This window comes from Crinia signifera, chromosome 11 (assembly GCF_055691185.1).
Source record: "Crinia signifera chromosome 11, ASM5569118v1, whole genome shotgun sequence".
Classification (NCBI taxonomy): domain Eukaryota; kingdom Metazoa; phylum Chordata; class Amphibia; order Anura; family Myobatrachidae; genus Crinia; species Crinia signifera.
The window spans coordinates 78406408-78420935 of NC_139227.1; the positions used below are offsets into that span (position 1 = coordinate 78406408).

A 14528-nucleotide genomic window follows, 5' to 3' on the forward strand; every position below is an offset into this window, starting at 1 on the left:
TTTTTTAAACATATATTCTCATGTAAGGCTTCATAGCTCAGGGGTTAGAGCACTGGTCTTGTAAACCAGGGGTAGAGCTACAAATTAAAATCAAAAATTATGTTTCAAATTTGATTTCTTTGAAACCCCACAAATGCATGATTTTTTTTTAAACATACATTCTCATGTAAGGCTTCATAGCTCAGGGGTTAGAGCACTGGTCTTGTAAACCAGGGGTCGTGAGTTTTAAATCTCACTGGGGCCTACCAGTTCTTTATTGTTACATCTACTAAAACTTAATTTGCATGACAGTATGTACAGTGATCTTAATTTGCATGACAGTATATACAGTGTTCTTCTCAAGTCTCAAGTGAGAAGATCTATTTCAAGTTCAATGTGTGCATTTAGCATGGAGATTGCAAATGATTCAGAATCGGCCATTTGTAAACAGTGTCCATTGGGTCAAAGAGCTACAAATTAAAATCAAAAATTAAATTTCAAATTTGATTTCTTTGAAACCCCACAAATGCATGATTTTTTTTAAACATACATTCTCATGTAAGGCTTCATAGCTCAGGGGTTAGAGTGAGTTCAAATCTCACTGGGGCCTACCAGTTCTTTATTTTTACAGCTACTAAAAATTAATTTGCATGACCATATGTAAAGTAGTTTCATCAAGTCGAAAGTAAAGAGATCTATTTCAATTTGTTCACATACTTTGATAGTCAATTTGGAGCATCACTTAAGACGTTCATTCTACTTTTCTGACTGTTTTCAATTGCATGTCTCATATCTTTATTGTTCAACCAATTCTATGCATGCCCCAAGCATAGCTATGCATCCAAACTCCTTGAGCTCATTGTTTACAACCTCTTCCTACCTATCTGTCCATTGCCTATCTGTCTCCTCTCAGGACTCTACCTCACTCCTCTTCCACTAATAGTATGTTTCCCGCAAGGTTCTTTTCTTTGTCCTCTCCTTTTCTTTTTGTATGCATCCTCTTTAGTTGAGCTCATTAGCTTTTTTTGACTGACAATATCATCTTTTTGCTGCTGATACTCAAATCTACCTTGTCTCCCCAGACTTTTACTCACTCGTATCTCTACCAGTCTATCAGCTATCTCTTCTTGGATGTCCCTGCGCTTTGTGAAACTAAACACGTCTAAGACTGACCTGATTATCTTACCACCCTCCACACTGCGTCATCTTCCACAACTGCATTATATATTGATGGCACTACAGACTCTTCTAGTTCTCCTTTCTCACTTTCTCCTCTCCCATTTACATCTATGACCTTATCTCCCTTTAAATTCCCACATTTTCTCATTACCACTCCTGCCAATTGCTTACTTTCTACCACTCATGCCTCCAAGACTCTTTACTGTTTTGTTTTTTGCAAATTTGTTTATGTGCTCTGTAATTGGACAACACAGATCCCTTGTGGCAGTAAATACAGAATAATAATATTTCTTAAACACTCTCATTGGAAATATATCATAGAGTTTCATTTGAAAAAAGTGTACATTGGCATGAATTGCCAAAAAATGTACAATTTGCAATTGATTATGTTCCTCCAGTACACAGACACCATATATGTCTAGAAATTAATGCACCTCCATGGCTCCATAGCTCAGGGGTTAGAGCACTGGTCTCGTAAACCAGGGGTCGTGAGTTCAAGTCTCACTGGGGCCTTCCAGTTCTTTATTGTTTCATTTACAAAAACTTAATTTGCATGACAGCATGTACAGTGATCTTAATTTGCATGACAGTATATACAGTGGTCTTCTCAATTCTCAAGTGAGAAGATCTATTTCAAGTTCAATGTGTGCATTTAGCATGGAGATTGCAAATGATTCAGAATCAGTCATTTGTAAACAGTGTCCATTGGGTCAAGGAGCTACAAATTAAAATCCAAAATTAAATTTCAAATTTGATTTCTTTGAAACCCCACAAATGCATGATTTTTTTTTAAACATACATTCTCATGTAAGGCTTCATAGCTCAGGGGTTAGAGCACTGGTCTTGTAAACCAGGGGTCGTGAGTTCAAATCTCACTGGGGCCTACCAGTTCTTTATTGTTACATCTACTAAAACTTAATTTGCATGACAGTATATACAGTGTTCTTAATTTGCATGACAGTATATACAGTGGTCGTCTCAAGTGAGAAGATCTATTTCAAGTTCAATGTGTGCATTTAGCATGGAGATTGCAAATGATTTAGAATCGGCCATTTGTAAACAGTGTCCATTGGGTCAAAGAGCTACAAATTAAAATCAAAAATTAAATTTCAAATTTGATTTCTTTGAAACCCCACAAATGCATGATTTTTTTTAAACATACATTCTCATGTAAGGCTTCATAGCTCAGGGGTTAGAGTGAGTTCAAATCTCACTGGGGCCTACCAGTTCTTTATTGTTACAGCTACTAAAAATTAATTTGCATGACCATATGTAAAGTAGTTTCATCAAGTCAAAAGTAAAGAGATCTATTTCAATTTGTTCACATACTTTGATAGTCAATTTGGAGCATCACTTAAGACGTTCATTCTACTTTTCTGACTGTTTTCAATTGCATGTCTCATATCTTTATTGTTCAACCAATTCTATGCATGCTTCAAGCATAGCTATGCATCCAAACTCCTTGAGCTCATTGTTTACAACCTCTTCCTACCTATTTTTTCATTTCCTATCTGTCTCCTCTCAGGACTCTACCTCACCCCTCTTCCACTAATAGTATGTTTCCCGCAAGGTTCTTTTCTTTGTCCTCTCCTTTTCTTTTTGTATGCATCCTCTTTAGTTGAGCTCATTAGCTTTTTTGACTGACAATATCATCTTTTTGCTGCTGATACTCAAATCTACCTTGTCTCCCCAGACTTTTACTCACTCGTATCTCTACCAGTCTATCAGCTATCTCTTCTTGGATGTCCCTGCGCTTTGTGAAACTAAACACGTCTAAGACTGACCTGATTATCTTACCACCCTCCACACTGCGTCATCTTCCACAACTGCATTATATATTGATGGCACTACAGACTCTTCTAGTTCTCCTTTCTCACTTTCTCCTCTCCCATTTACATCTATGACCTTATCTCCCTTTAAATTCCCACATTTTCTCATTACCACTCCTGCCAATTGCTTACTTTCTACCACTCATGCCTCCAAGACTCTTTACTGTTTTGTTTTTTGCAAATTTGTTTATGTGCTCTGTAATTGGACAACGCAGATCCCTTGTGGCAGTAAATACAGAATAATAATATTTCTTAAACACTCTCATTGGAAATATATCATAGAGTTTCATTTGAAAAAAGTGTACATTGGCATGAATTGCCAAAAAATGTACAATTTGCAATTGATTATGTTCCTCCAGTACACAGACACCATATATGTCTAAAAATTAATGCACCTCCTTGGCTCCATAGCTCAGGGGTTAGAGCACTGGTCTCGTAAACCAGGGGTCGTGAGTTCAAGTCTCACTGGGGCCTTCCAGTTCTTTATTGTTTCTTTTACAAAAACTTAATTTGCATGACAGCATGTACAGTGATCTTAATTTGCATGACAGTATATACAGTAGTCTTCTCAAGTCTCAAGTGAGAAGATCTATTTCAAGTTCAATGTGTGCATTTAGCATGGAGATTGCAAATGATTCAGAATCAGTCATTTGTAAACAGTGTCCATTGGGTCAAGGAGCTACAAATTAAAATCCAAAATTAAATTTCAAATTTGATTTCTTTGAAACCCCACAAATGCATGATTTTTTTTTAAACATACATTCTCATGTAAGGCTTCATAGCTCAGGGGTTAGAGCACTGGTCTTGTAAACCAGGGGTCGTGAGTTCAAATCTCACTGGGGCCTACCAGTTCTTTATTGTTACATCTACTAATACTTAATTTGCATGACAGTATATACAGTGGTCGTCTCAAGTGAGAAGATCTATTTCAAGTTTAATGTGTGCATTTAGCATGGAGATTGCAAATGATTCAGAATCGGCCATTTGTAAACAGTGTCCATTGGGTCAAAGAGCTACAAATTAAAATAAAAAATTAAATTTCAAATTTGATTTCTTTGAAACCCCACAAATGCATGATTTTTTTTTAAACATACATTCTCATGTAAGGCTTCATAGCTCAGGGGTTAGAGTGAGTTCAAATCTCACTGGGGCCTACCAGTTCTTTATTGTTACAGCTACTAAAAATTAATTTGCATGACCATATGTAAAGTAGTTTCATCAAGTCGAAAGTAAAGAGATCTATTTCAATTTGTTCACATACTTTGATAGTCAATTTGGAGCATCACTTAAGACGTTCATTCTACTTTTCTGACTGTTTTCAATTGCATGTCTCATATCTTTATTGTTCAACCAATTCTATGCATGCCCCAAGCATAGCTATGCATCCAAACTCCTTGAGCTCATTGTTTACAACCTCTTCCTACCTATCTGTCCATTGCCTATCTGTCTCCTCTCAGGACTCTACCTCACCCCTTTTCCACTAATAGTATGTTTCCCGCAAGGTTCTTTTCTTTGTCCTCTCCTTTTCTTTTTGTATGCATCCTCTTTAGTTGAGCTCATTAGCTTTTTTTGACTGACAATATCATCTTTTTGCTGCTGATACTCAAATCTACCTTGTCTCCCCAGACTTTTACTCACTCGTATCTCTACCAGTCTATCAGCTATCTCTTCTTGGATGTCCCTGCGCTTTGTGAAACTAAACACGTCTAAGACTGACCTGATTATCTTACCACCCTCCACACTGCGTCATCTTCCACAACTGCATTATATATTGATGGCACTACAGACTCTTCTAGTTCTCCTTTCTCACTTTCTCCTCTCCCATTTACATCTATGACCTTATCTCCCTTTAAATTCCCACATTTTCTCATTACCACTCCTGCCAATTGCTTACTTTCTACCACTCATGCCTCCAAGACTCTTTACTGTTTTGTTTTTTGCAAATTTGTTTATGTGCTCTGTAATTGGACAACGCAGATCCCTTGTGGCAGTAAATACAGAATAATAATATTTCTTAAACACTCTCATTGGAAATATATCATAGAGTTTCATTTGAAAAAAGTGTACATTGGCATGAATTGCCAAAAAATGTACAATTTGCAATTGATTATGTTCCTCCAGTACACAGACACCATATATGTCTAAAAATTAATGCACCTCCTTGGCTCCATAGCTCAGGGGTTAGAGCACTGGTCTCGTAAACCAGGGGTCGTGAGTTCAAGTCTCACTGGGGCCTTCCAGTTCTTTATTGTTTCTTTTACAAAAACTTAATTTGCATGACAGCAGGTACAGTGATCTTAATTTGCATAACAGTATATACAGTGGTCTTCTCAAGTCTCAAGTGAGAAGATCTATTTCAAGTTCAATGTGTGCATTTAGCATGGAGATTGCAAATGATTCAGAATCAGTCATTTGTAAACAGTGTCCATTGGGTCAAGGAGCTACAAATTAAAATCCAAAATTAAATTTCAAATTTGATTTCTTTGAAACCCCACAAATGCATGATTTTTTTTTAAACATACATTCTCATGTAAGGCTTCATAGCTCAGGGGTTAGAGCACTGGTCTTGTAAACCAGGGGTCGTGAGTTCAAATCTCACTGGGGCCTACCAGTTCTTTATTGTTACATCTACTAATACTTAATTTGCATGACAGCATGTACAGTGATCTTAATTTGCATGACAGTATATACAGTGGTCGTCTCAAGTGAGAAGATCTATTTCAAGTTCAATGTGTGCATTTAGCATGGAGATTGCAAATGATTCAGAATCGGCCATTTGTAAACAGTGTCCATTGGGTCAAAGAGCTACAAATTAAAATCAAAAATTAAATTTCAAATTTGATTTCTTTGAAACCCCACAAATGCATGATTTTTTTTAAACATACATTCTCATGTAAGGCTTCATAGCTCAGGGGTTAGAGTGAGTTCAAATCTCACTGGGGCCTACTAGTTCTTTATTGTTACAGCTACTAAAAATTAATTTGCATGACCATATGTAAAGTAGTTTCATCAAGTCGAAAGTAAAGAGATCTATTTCAATTTGTTCACATACTTTGATAGTCAATTTGGAGCATCACTTAAGACGTTCATTCTACTTTTCTGACTGTTTTCAATTGCATGTCTCATATCTTTATTGTTCAACCAATTCTATGCATGCCCCAAGCATAGCTATGCATCCAAACTCCTTGAGCTCATTGTTTACAACCTCTTCCTACCTATTTTTCCATTGCCTATCTGTCTCCTCTCAGGACTCTACCTCACCCCTCTTCCACTAATAGTATGTTTCCCGCAAGGTTCTTTTCTTTGTCCTCTCCTTTTCTTTTTGTATGCATCCTCTTTAGTTGAGCTCATTAGCTTTTTTGACTGACAATATCATCTTTTTGCTGCTGATACTCAAATCTACCTTGTCTCCCCAGACTTTTACTCACTCGTATCTCTACCAGTCTATCAGCTATCTCTTCTTGGATGTCCCTGCGCTTTGTGAAACTAAACACGTCTAAGACTGACCTGATTATCTTACCACCCTCCACACTGCGTCATCTTCCACAACTGCATTATATATTGATGGCACTACAGACTCTTCTAGTTCTCCTTTCTCACTTTCTCCTCTCCCATTTACATCTATGACCTTATCTCCCTTTAAATTCCCACATTTTCTCATTACCACTCCTGCCAATTGCTTACTTTCTACCACTCATGCCTCCAAGACTCTTTACTGTTTTGTTTTTTGCAAATTTGTTTATGTGCTCTGTAATTGGACAACGCAGATCCCTTGTGGCACTAAATACAGAATAATAATATTTCTTAAACACTCTCATTGGAAATATATCATAGAGTTTCATTTGAAAAAAGTGTACATTGGCATGAATTGCCAAAAAATGTACAATTTGCAATTGATTATGTTCCTCCAGTACACAGACACCATATATGTCTAGAAATTAATGCACCTCCATGGCTCCATAGCTCAGGGGTTAGAGCACTGGTCTCGTAAACCAGGGGTCGTGAGTTCAAGTCTCACTGGGGCCTTCCAGTCCTTTATTGTTTCTTTTACAAAAACTTAATTTGCATGACAGCATGTACAGTGATCTTAATTTGCATGACAGTATATACAGTGGTCTTCTCAAGTCTCAAGTGAGAAGATCTATTTCAAGTTCAATGTGTGCATTTAGCATGGAGATTGCAAATGATTCAGAATCGGCCATTTGTAAACAGTGTCCATTGGGTCAAAGAGCTACAAATTAAAATCCAAAATTAAATTTCAAATTTGATTTCTTTGAAACCCCACAAATGCATGATTTTTTTTAAACATACATTCTCATGTAAGGCTTCATAGCTCAGGGATTAGAGTGAGTTCAAATCTCACTGGGGCCTACTAGTTCTTTATTGTTACAGCTACTAAAAATTAATTTGCATGACCATATGTAAAGTAGTTTCATCAAGTCGAAAGTAAAGAGATCTATTTCAATTTGTTCACATACTTTGATAGTCAATTTGGAGCATCACTTAAGACGTTCATTCTACTTTTCTGACTGTTTTCAATTGCATGTCTCATATATTTATTGTTCAACCAATTCTATGCATGCCCCAAGCATAGCTATGCATCCAAACTCCTTGAGCTCATTGTTTACAACCTCTTCCTACCTATTTTTCCATTGCCTATCTGTCTCCTCTCAGGACTCTACCTCACCCCTCTTCCACTAATAGTATGTTTCCCGCAAGGTTCTTTTCTTTGTCCTCTCCTTTTCTTTTTGTATGCATCCTCTTTAGTTGAGCTCATTAGCTTTTTTGACTGACAATATCATCTTTTTGCTGCTGATACTCAAATCTACCTTGTCTCCCCAGACTTTTACTCACTCGTATCTCTACCAGTCTATCAGCTATCTCTTCTTGGATGTCCCTGCGCTTTGTGAAACTAAACACGTCTAAGACTGACCTGATTATCTTACCACCCTCCACACTGCGTCATCTTCCACAACTGCATTATATATTGATGGCACTACAGACTCTTCTAGTTCTCCTTTCTCACTTTCTCCTCTCCCATTTACATCTATGACCTTATCTCCCTTTAAATTCCCACATTTTCTCATTACCACTCCAGGGGTTAGAGCACTGGTCTCGTAAACCAGGGGTCGTGAGTTCAAGTCTCACTGGGGCCTTCCAGTTCTTTATTGTTTCTTTTACAAAAACTTAATTTGCATGACAGCATGTACAGTGATCTTAATTTGCATGACAGTATATACAGTGGTCTTCTCAAGTCTCAAGTGAGAAGATCTATTTCAAGTTCAATGTGTGCATTTAGCATGGAGATTGCAAATGATTCAGAATCGGCCATTTGTAAACAGTGTCCATTGGGTCAAAGAGCTACAAATTAAAATCCAAAATTAAATTTCAAATTTGATTTCTTTGAAACCCCACAAATGCATGATTTTTTTTTAAACATACATTCTCATGTAAGGCTTCATAGCTCAGGGGTTAGAGCACTGGTCTTGTAAACCAGGGGTCGTGAGTTCAAATCTCACTGGGGCCTACCAGTTCTTTATTGTTACATCTACTAAAACTTAATTTGCATGACAGTATGTACAGTGATCTTAATTTGCATGACAGTATATACAGTGTTCTTCTCAAGTCTCAAGTGAGAAGATCTATTTCAAGTTCAATGTGTGCATTTAGCATGGAGATTGCAAATGATTCAGAATCGGCCATTTGTAAACAGTGTCCATTGGGTCAAAGAGCTACAAATTAAAATCAAAAATTAAGTTTCAAATTTGATTTCTTTGAAACCCCACAAATGCATGATTTTTTTTTAAACATACATTCTCATATAAGGCTTCATAGCTCAGGGGTTAGAGCACTGGTCTTGTAAACCAGGGGTCGTGAGTTCAAATCTCACTGGGGCCTACCAGTTCTTTATTGTTACATCTACTAAAACTTAATTTGCATGACAGCATGTACAGTGATCTTAATTTGCATGACAGTATATACAGTGGTCGTCTCAAGTGAGAAGATCTATTTCAAGTTTAATGTGTGCATTTAGCATGGAGATTGCAAATGATTCAGAATCGGCCATTTGTAAACAGTGTCCATTGGGTCAAAGAGCTACAAATTAAAATAAAAAATTAAATTTCAAATTTGATTTCTTTGAAACCCCACAAATGCATGATTTTTTTTGAAACATACATTCTCATGTAAGGCTTCATAGCTCAGGGGTTAGAGTGAGTTCAAATCTCACTGGGGCCTACCAGTTCTTTATTGTTACAGCTACTAAAAATTAATTTGCATGACCATATGTAAAGTAGTTTCATCAAGTCGAAAGTAAAGAGATCTATTTCAATTTGTTCACATACTTTGATAGTCAATTTGGAGCATCACTTAAGACGTTCATTCTACTTTTCTGACTGTTTTCAATTGCATGTCTCATATCTTTATTGTTCAACCAATTCTATGCATGCCCCAAGCATAGCTATGCATCCAAACTCCTTGAGCTCATTGTTTACAACCTCTTCCTACCTATTTTTCCATTGCCTATCTGTCTCCTCTCAGGACTCTACCTCACCCCTCTTCCACTAATAGTATGTTTCCCGCAAGGTTCTTTTCTTTGTCCTCTCCTTTTCTTTTTGTATGCATCCTCTTTAGTTGAGCTCATTAGCTTTTTTGACTGACAATATCATCTTTTTGCTGCTGATACTCAAATCTACCTTGTCTCCCCAGACTTTTACTCACTCGTATCTCTACCAGTCTATCAGCTATCTCTTCTTGGATGTCCCTGCGCTTTGTGAAACTAAACACGTCTAAGACTGACCTGATTATCTTACCACCCTCCACACTGCGTCATCTTCCACAACTGCATTATATATTGATGGCACTACAGACTCTTCTAGTTCTCCTTTCTCACTTTCTCCTCTCCCATTTACATCTATGACCTTATCTCCCTTTAAATTCCCACATTTTCTCATTACCACTCCTGCCAATTGCTTACTTTCTACCACTCATGCCTCCAAGACTCTTTACTGTTTTGTTTTTTGCAAATTTGTTTATGTGCTCTGTAATTGGACAACGCAGATCCCTTGTGGCACTAAATACAGAATAATAATATTTCTTAAACACTCTCATTGGAAATATATCATAGAGTTTCATTTGAAAAAAGTGTACATTGGCATGAATTGCCAAAAAATGTACAATTTGCAATTGATTATGTTCCTCCAGTACACAGACACCATATATGTCTAGAAATTAATGCACCTCCATGGCTCCATAGCTCAGGGGTTAGAGCACTGGTCTCGTAAACCAGGGGTCGTGAGTTCAAGTCTCACTGGGGCCTTCCAGTCCTTTATTGTTTCTTTTACAAAAACTTAATTTGCATGACAGCATGTACAGTGATCTTAATTTGCATGACAGTATATACAGTGGTCTTCTCAAGTCTCAAGTGAGAAGATCTATTTCAAGTTCAATGTGTGCATTTAGCATGGAGATTGCAAATGATTCAGAATCGGCCATTTGTAAACAGTGTCCATTGGGTCAAAGAGCTACAAATTAAAATCCAAAATTAAATTTCAAATTTGATTTCTTTGAAACCCCACAAATGCATGATTTTTTTTAAACATACATTCTCATGTAAGGCTTCATAGCTCAGGGATTAGAGTGAGTTCAAATCTCACTGGGGCCTACTAGTTCTTTATTGTTACAGCTACTAAAAATTAATTTGCATGACCATATGTAAAGTAGTTTCATCAAGTCGAAAGTAAAGAGATCTATTTCAATTTGTTCACATACTTTGATAGTCAATTTGGAGCATCACTTAAGACGTTCATTCTACTTTTCTGACTGTTTTCAATTGCATGTCTCATATCTTTATTGTTCAACCAATTCTATGCATGCCCCAAGCATAGCTATGCATCCAAACTCCTTGAGCTCATTGTTTACAACCTCTTCCTACCTATTTTTCCATTGCCTATCTGTCTCCTCTCAGGACTCTACCTCACCCCTCTTCCACTAATAGTATGTTTCCCGCAAGGTTCTTTTCTTTGTCCTCTCCTTTTCTTTTTGTATGCATCCTCTTTAGTTGAGCTCATTAGCTTTTTTGACTGACAATATCATCTTTTTGCTGCTGATACTCAAATCTACCTTGTCTCCCCAGACTTTTACTCACTCGTATCTCTACCAGTCTATCAGCTATCTCTTCTTGGATGTCCCTGCGCTTTGTGAAACTAAACACGTCTAAGACTGACCTGATTATCTTACCACCCTCCACATTGCGTCATCTTCCACAACTGCATTATATATTGATGGCACTACAGACTCTTCTAGTTCTCCTTTCTCACTTTCTCCTCTCCCATTTACATCTATGACCTTATCTCCCTTTAAATTCCCACATTTTCTCATTACCACTCCTGCCAATTGCTTACTTTCTACCACTCATGCCTCCAAGACTCTTTACTGTTTTGTTTTTTGCAAATTTGTTTATGTGCTCTGTAATTGGACAACGCAGATCCCTTGTGGCACTAAATACAGAATAATAATATTTCTTAAACACTCTCATTGGAAATATATCATAGAGTTTCATTTGAAAAAAGTGTACATTGGCATGAATTGCCAAAAAATGTACAATTTGCAATTGATTATGTTCCTCCAGTACACAGACACCATATATGTCTAGAAATTAATGCACCTCCATGGCTCCATAGCTCAGGGGTTAGAGCACTGGTCTCGTAAACCAGGGGTCGTGAGTTCAAGTCTCACTGGGGCCTTCCAGTTCTTTATTGTTTCTTTTACAAAAACTTAATTTGCATGACAGCATGTACAGTGATCTTAATTTGCATGACAGTATATACAGTGGTCTTCTCAAGTCTCAAGTGAGAAGATCTATTTCAAGTTCAATGTGTGCATTTAGCATGGAGATTGCAAATGATTCAGAATCGGCCATTTGTAAACAGTGTCCATTGGGTCAAAGAGCTACAAATTAAAATCCAAAATTAAATTTCAAATTTGATTTCTTTGAAACCCCACAAATGCATGATTTTTTTTTAAACATACATTCTCATGTAAGGCTTCATAGCTCAGGGGTTAGAGCACTGGTCTTGTAAACCAGGGGTCGTGAGTTCAAATCTCACTGGGGCCTACCAGTTCTTTATTGTTACATCTACTAAAACTTAATTTGCATGACAGTATGTACAGTGATCTTAATTTGCATGACAGTATATACAGTGTTCTTCTCAAGTCTCAAGTGAGAAGATCTATTTCAAGTTCAATGTGTGCATTTAGCATGGAGATTGCAAATGATTCAGAATCGGCCATTTGTAAACAGTGTCCATTGGGTCAAAGAGCTACAAATTAAAATCAAAAATTAAGTTTCAAATTTGATTTCTTTGAAACCCCACAAATGCATGATTTTTTTTTAAACATACATTCTCATATAAGGCTTCATAGCTCAGGGGTTAGAGCACTGGTCTTGTAAACCAGGGGTCGTGAGTTCAAATCTCACTGGGGCCTACCAGTTCTTTATTGTTACATCTACTAAAACTTAATTTGCATGACAGCATGTACAGTGATCTTAATTTGCATGACAGTATATACAGTGGTCGTCTCAAGTGAGAAGATCTATTTCAAGTTCAATGTGTGCATTTAGCATGGAGATTGCAAATGATTCAGAATCGGCCATTTGTAAACAGTGTCCATTGGGTCAAAGAGCTACAAATTAAAATCCAAAATTAAATTTCAAATTTGATTTCTTTGAAACCCCACAAATGCATGATTTTTTTTTAAACATACATTCTCATGTAAGGCTTCATAGCTCAGGGGTTAGAGCACTGGTCTTGTAAACCAGGGGTCGTGAGTTCAAATCTCACTGGGGCCTACCAGTTCTTTATTGTTACATCTACTAAAACTTAATTTGCATGACAGTATGTACAGTGATCTTAATTTGCATGACAGTATATACAGTGTTCTTCTCAAGTCTCAAGTGAGAAGATCTATTTCAAGTTCAATGTGTGCATTTAGCATGGAGATTGCAAATGATTCAGAATCGGCCATTTGTAAACAGTGTCCATTGGGTCAAAGAGCTACAAATTAAAATCAAAAATTAAGTTTCAAATTTGATTTCTTTGAAACCCCACAAATGCATGATTTTTTTTTAAACATACATTCTCATATAAGGCTTCATAGCTCAGGGGTTAGAGCACTGGTCTTGTAAACCAGGGGTCGTGAGTTCAAATCTCACTGGGGCCTACCAGTTCTTTATTGTTACATCTACTAAAACTTAATTTGCATGACAGCATGTACAGTGATCTTAATTTGCATGACAGTATATACAGTGGTCGTCTCAAGTGAGAAGATCTATTTCAAGTTCAATGTGTGCATTTAGCATGGAGATTGCAAATGATTCAGAATCGGCCATTTGTAAACAGTGTCCATTGGGTCAAAGAGCTACAAATTAAAATCAAAAATTAAATTTCAAATTTGATTTCTTTGAAACCCCACAAATGCATGATTTTTTTTTAAACATACATTCTCATGTAAGGCTTCATAGCTCAGGGGTTAGAGCACTGGTCCTGTAAACCAGGGGTCGTGAGTTCAAATCTCACTGGGGCCTACCATTTCTTTATTGTTACATCTACTAAAACTTAATTTGCATGACAGTATGTACAGTGATCTTAATTTGCATGACAGTATATACAGTGTTCTTCTCAAGTCTCAAGTGAGAAGATCTATTTCAAGTTCAATGTGTGCATTTAGCATGGAGATTGCAAATGATTCAGAATCGGCCATTTGTAAACAGTGTCCATTGGGTCAAAGAGCTACAAATTAAAATCAAAAATTAAGTTTCAAATTTGATTTCTTTGAAACCCCACAAATGCATGATTTTTTTTTAAACATACATTCTCATATAAGGCTTCATAGCTCAGGGGTTAGAGCACTGGTCTTGTAAACCAGGGGTCGTGAGTTCAAATCTCACTGGGGCCTACCAGTTCTTTATTGTTACATCTACTAAAACTTAATTTGCATGACAGCATGTACAGTGATCTTAATTTGCATGACAGTATATACAGTGGTCGTCTCAAGTGAGAAGATCTATTTCAAGTTCAATGTGGGCATTTAGCATGGAGATTGCAAATGATTCAGAATCGGCCATTTGTAAACAGTGTCCATTGGGTCAAAGAGCTACAAATTAAAATCAAAAATTAAATTTCAAATTTGATTTCTTTGAAACCCCACAAATGCATGATTTTTTTTTAAACATACATTCTCATATAAGGCTTCATAGCTCAGGGGTTAGAGCACTGGTCTTGTAAACCCGGGGTCGTGAGTTCAAATCTCACTGGGGCCTACCAGTTCTTTATTGTTACATCTACTAAAACTTAATTTGCATGACAGCATGTACAGTGATCTTAATTTGCATGACAGTATATACAGTGGTCGTCTCAAGTGAGAAGATCTATTTCAAGTTTAATGTGTGCATTTAGCATGGAGATTGCAAATGATTCAGAATCGGCCATTTGTAAACAGTGTCCATTGGGTCAAAGAGCTACAAATTAAAATCAAAAATTA

At 36.8% G+C, this 14528-nt stretch overlaps 19 non-coding genes across 19 annotated transcripts; all 19 read left to right on the plus strand.

The window, feature by feature from the left end:
- The first annotated feature begins 170 nt into the window (after nucleotides 1–170).
- TRNAT-UGU (transfer RNA threonine (anticodon UGU)) lies at nucleotides 171–244 on the plus strand. Its single transcript has one exon. It is a non-coding gene; the product is annotated as a tRNA-Thr (tRNA).
- A 1354-nt stretch (nucleotides 245–1598) lies between these two features.
- Nucleotides 1599–1671, plus strand: TRNAT-CGU (transfer RNA threonine (anticodon CGU)). The gene has a single exon. It is a non-coding gene; the product is annotated as a tRNA-Thr (tRNA).
- A 298-nt stretch (nucleotides 1672–1969) lies between these two features.
- Nucleotides 1970–2042, plus strand: TRNAT-UGU (transfer RNA threonine (anticodon UGU)). The gene has a single exon. It is a non-coding gene; the product is annotated as a tRNA-Thr (tRNA).
- A 1346-nt stretch (nucleotides 2043–3388) lies between these two features.
- Nucleotides 3389–3461, plus strand: TRNAT-CGU (transfer RNA threonine (anticodon CGU)). Its single transcript has one exon. It is a non-coding gene; the product is annotated as a tRNA-Thr (tRNA).
- Nucleotides 3462–3759: 298 nt separating this feature from the next.
- On the plus strand, nucleotides 3760–3832 carry TRNAT-UGU (transfer RNA threonine (anticodon UGU)). The gene has a single exon. It is a non-coding gene; the product is annotated as a tRNA-Thr (tRNA).
- Nucleotides 3833–5150: 1318 nt separating this feature from the next.
- On the plus strand, nucleotides 5151–5223 carry TRNAT-CGU (transfer RNA threonine (anticodon CGU)). The gene has a single exon. It is a non-coding gene; the product is annotated as a tRNA-Thr (tRNA).
- A 298-nt stretch (nucleotides 5224–5521) lies between these two features.
- TRNAT-UGU (transfer RNA threonine (anticodon UGU)) lies at nucleotides 5522–5594 on the plus strand. The gene has a single exon. It is a non-coding gene; the product is annotated as a tRNA-Thr (tRNA).
- Nucleotides 5595–6940: 1346 nt separating this feature from the next.
- On the plus strand, nucleotides 6941–7013 carry TRNAT-CGU (transfer RNA threonine (anticodon CGU)). The gene has a single exon. It is a non-coding gene; the product is annotated as a tRNA-Thr (tRNA).
- A 1428-nt stretch (nucleotides 7014–8441) lies between these two features.
- Nucleotides 8442–8514, plus strand: TRNAT-UGU (transfer RNA threonine (anticodon UGU)). The gene has a single exon. It is a non-coding gene; the product is annotated as a tRNA-Thr (tRNA).
- A 298-nt stretch (nucleotides 8515–8812) lies between these two features.
- On the plus strand, nucleotides 8813–8885 carry TRNAT-UGU (transfer RNA threonine (anticodon UGU)). The gene has a single exon. It is a non-coding gene; the product is annotated as a tRNA-Thr (tRNA).
- Nucleotides 8886–10232: 1347 nt separating this feature from the next.
- TRNAT-CGU (transfer RNA threonine (anticodon CGU)) lies at nucleotides 10233–10305 on the plus strand. The gene has a single exon. It is a non-coding gene; the product is annotated as a tRNA-Thr (tRNA).
- Nucleotides 10306–11658: 1353 nt separating this feature from the next.
- Nucleotides 11659–11731, plus strand: TRNAT-CGU (transfer RNA threonine (anticodon CGU)). The gene has a single exon. It is a non-coding gene; the product is annotated as a tRNA-Thr (tRNA).
- A 298-nt stretch (nucleotides 11732–12029) lies between these two features.
- TRNAT-UGU (transfer RNA threonine (anticodon UGU)) lies at nucleotides 12030–12102 on the plus strand. Its single transcript has one exon. It is a non-coding gene; the product is annotated as a tRNA-Thr (tRNA).
- A 298-nt stretch (nucleotides 12103–12400) lies between these two features.
- On the plus strand, nucleotides 12401–12473 carry TRNAT-UGU (transfer RNA threonine (anticodon UGU)). The gene has a single exon. It is a non-coding gene; the product is annotated as a tRNA-Thr (tRNA).
- A 291-nt stretch (nucleotides 12474–12764) lies between these two features.
- Nucleotides 12765–12837, plus strand: TRNAT-UGU (transfer RNA threonine (anticodon UGU)). The gene has a single exon. It is a non-coding gene; the product is annotated as a tRNA-Thr (tRNA).
- A 298-nt stretch (nucleotides 12838–13135) lies between these two features.
- Nucleotides 13136–13208, plus strand: TRNAT-UGU (transfer RNA threonine (anticodon UGU)). The gene has a single exon. It is a non-coding gene; the product is annotated as a tRNA-Thr (tRNA).
- Nucleotides 13209–13499: 291 nt separating this feature from the next.
- Nucleotides 13500–13572, plus strand: TRNAT-UGU (transfer RNA threonine (anticodon UGU)). Its single transcript has one exon. It is a non-coding gene; the product is annotated as a tRNA-Thr (tRNA).
- Nucleotides 13573–13870: 298 nt separating this feature from the next.
- Nucleotides 13871–13943, plus strand: TRNAT-UGU (transfer RNA threonine (anticodon UGU)). Its single transcript has one exon. It is a non-coding gene; the product is annotated as a tRNA-Thr (tRNA).
- A 291-nt stretch (nucleotides 13944–14234) lies between these two features.
- Nucleotides 14235–14307, plus strand: TRNAT-UGU (transfer RNA threonine (anticodon UGU)). The gene has a single exon. It is a non-coding gene; the product is annotated as a tRNA-Thr (tRNA).
- Nucleotides 14308–14528: the final 221 nt, after the last annotated feature.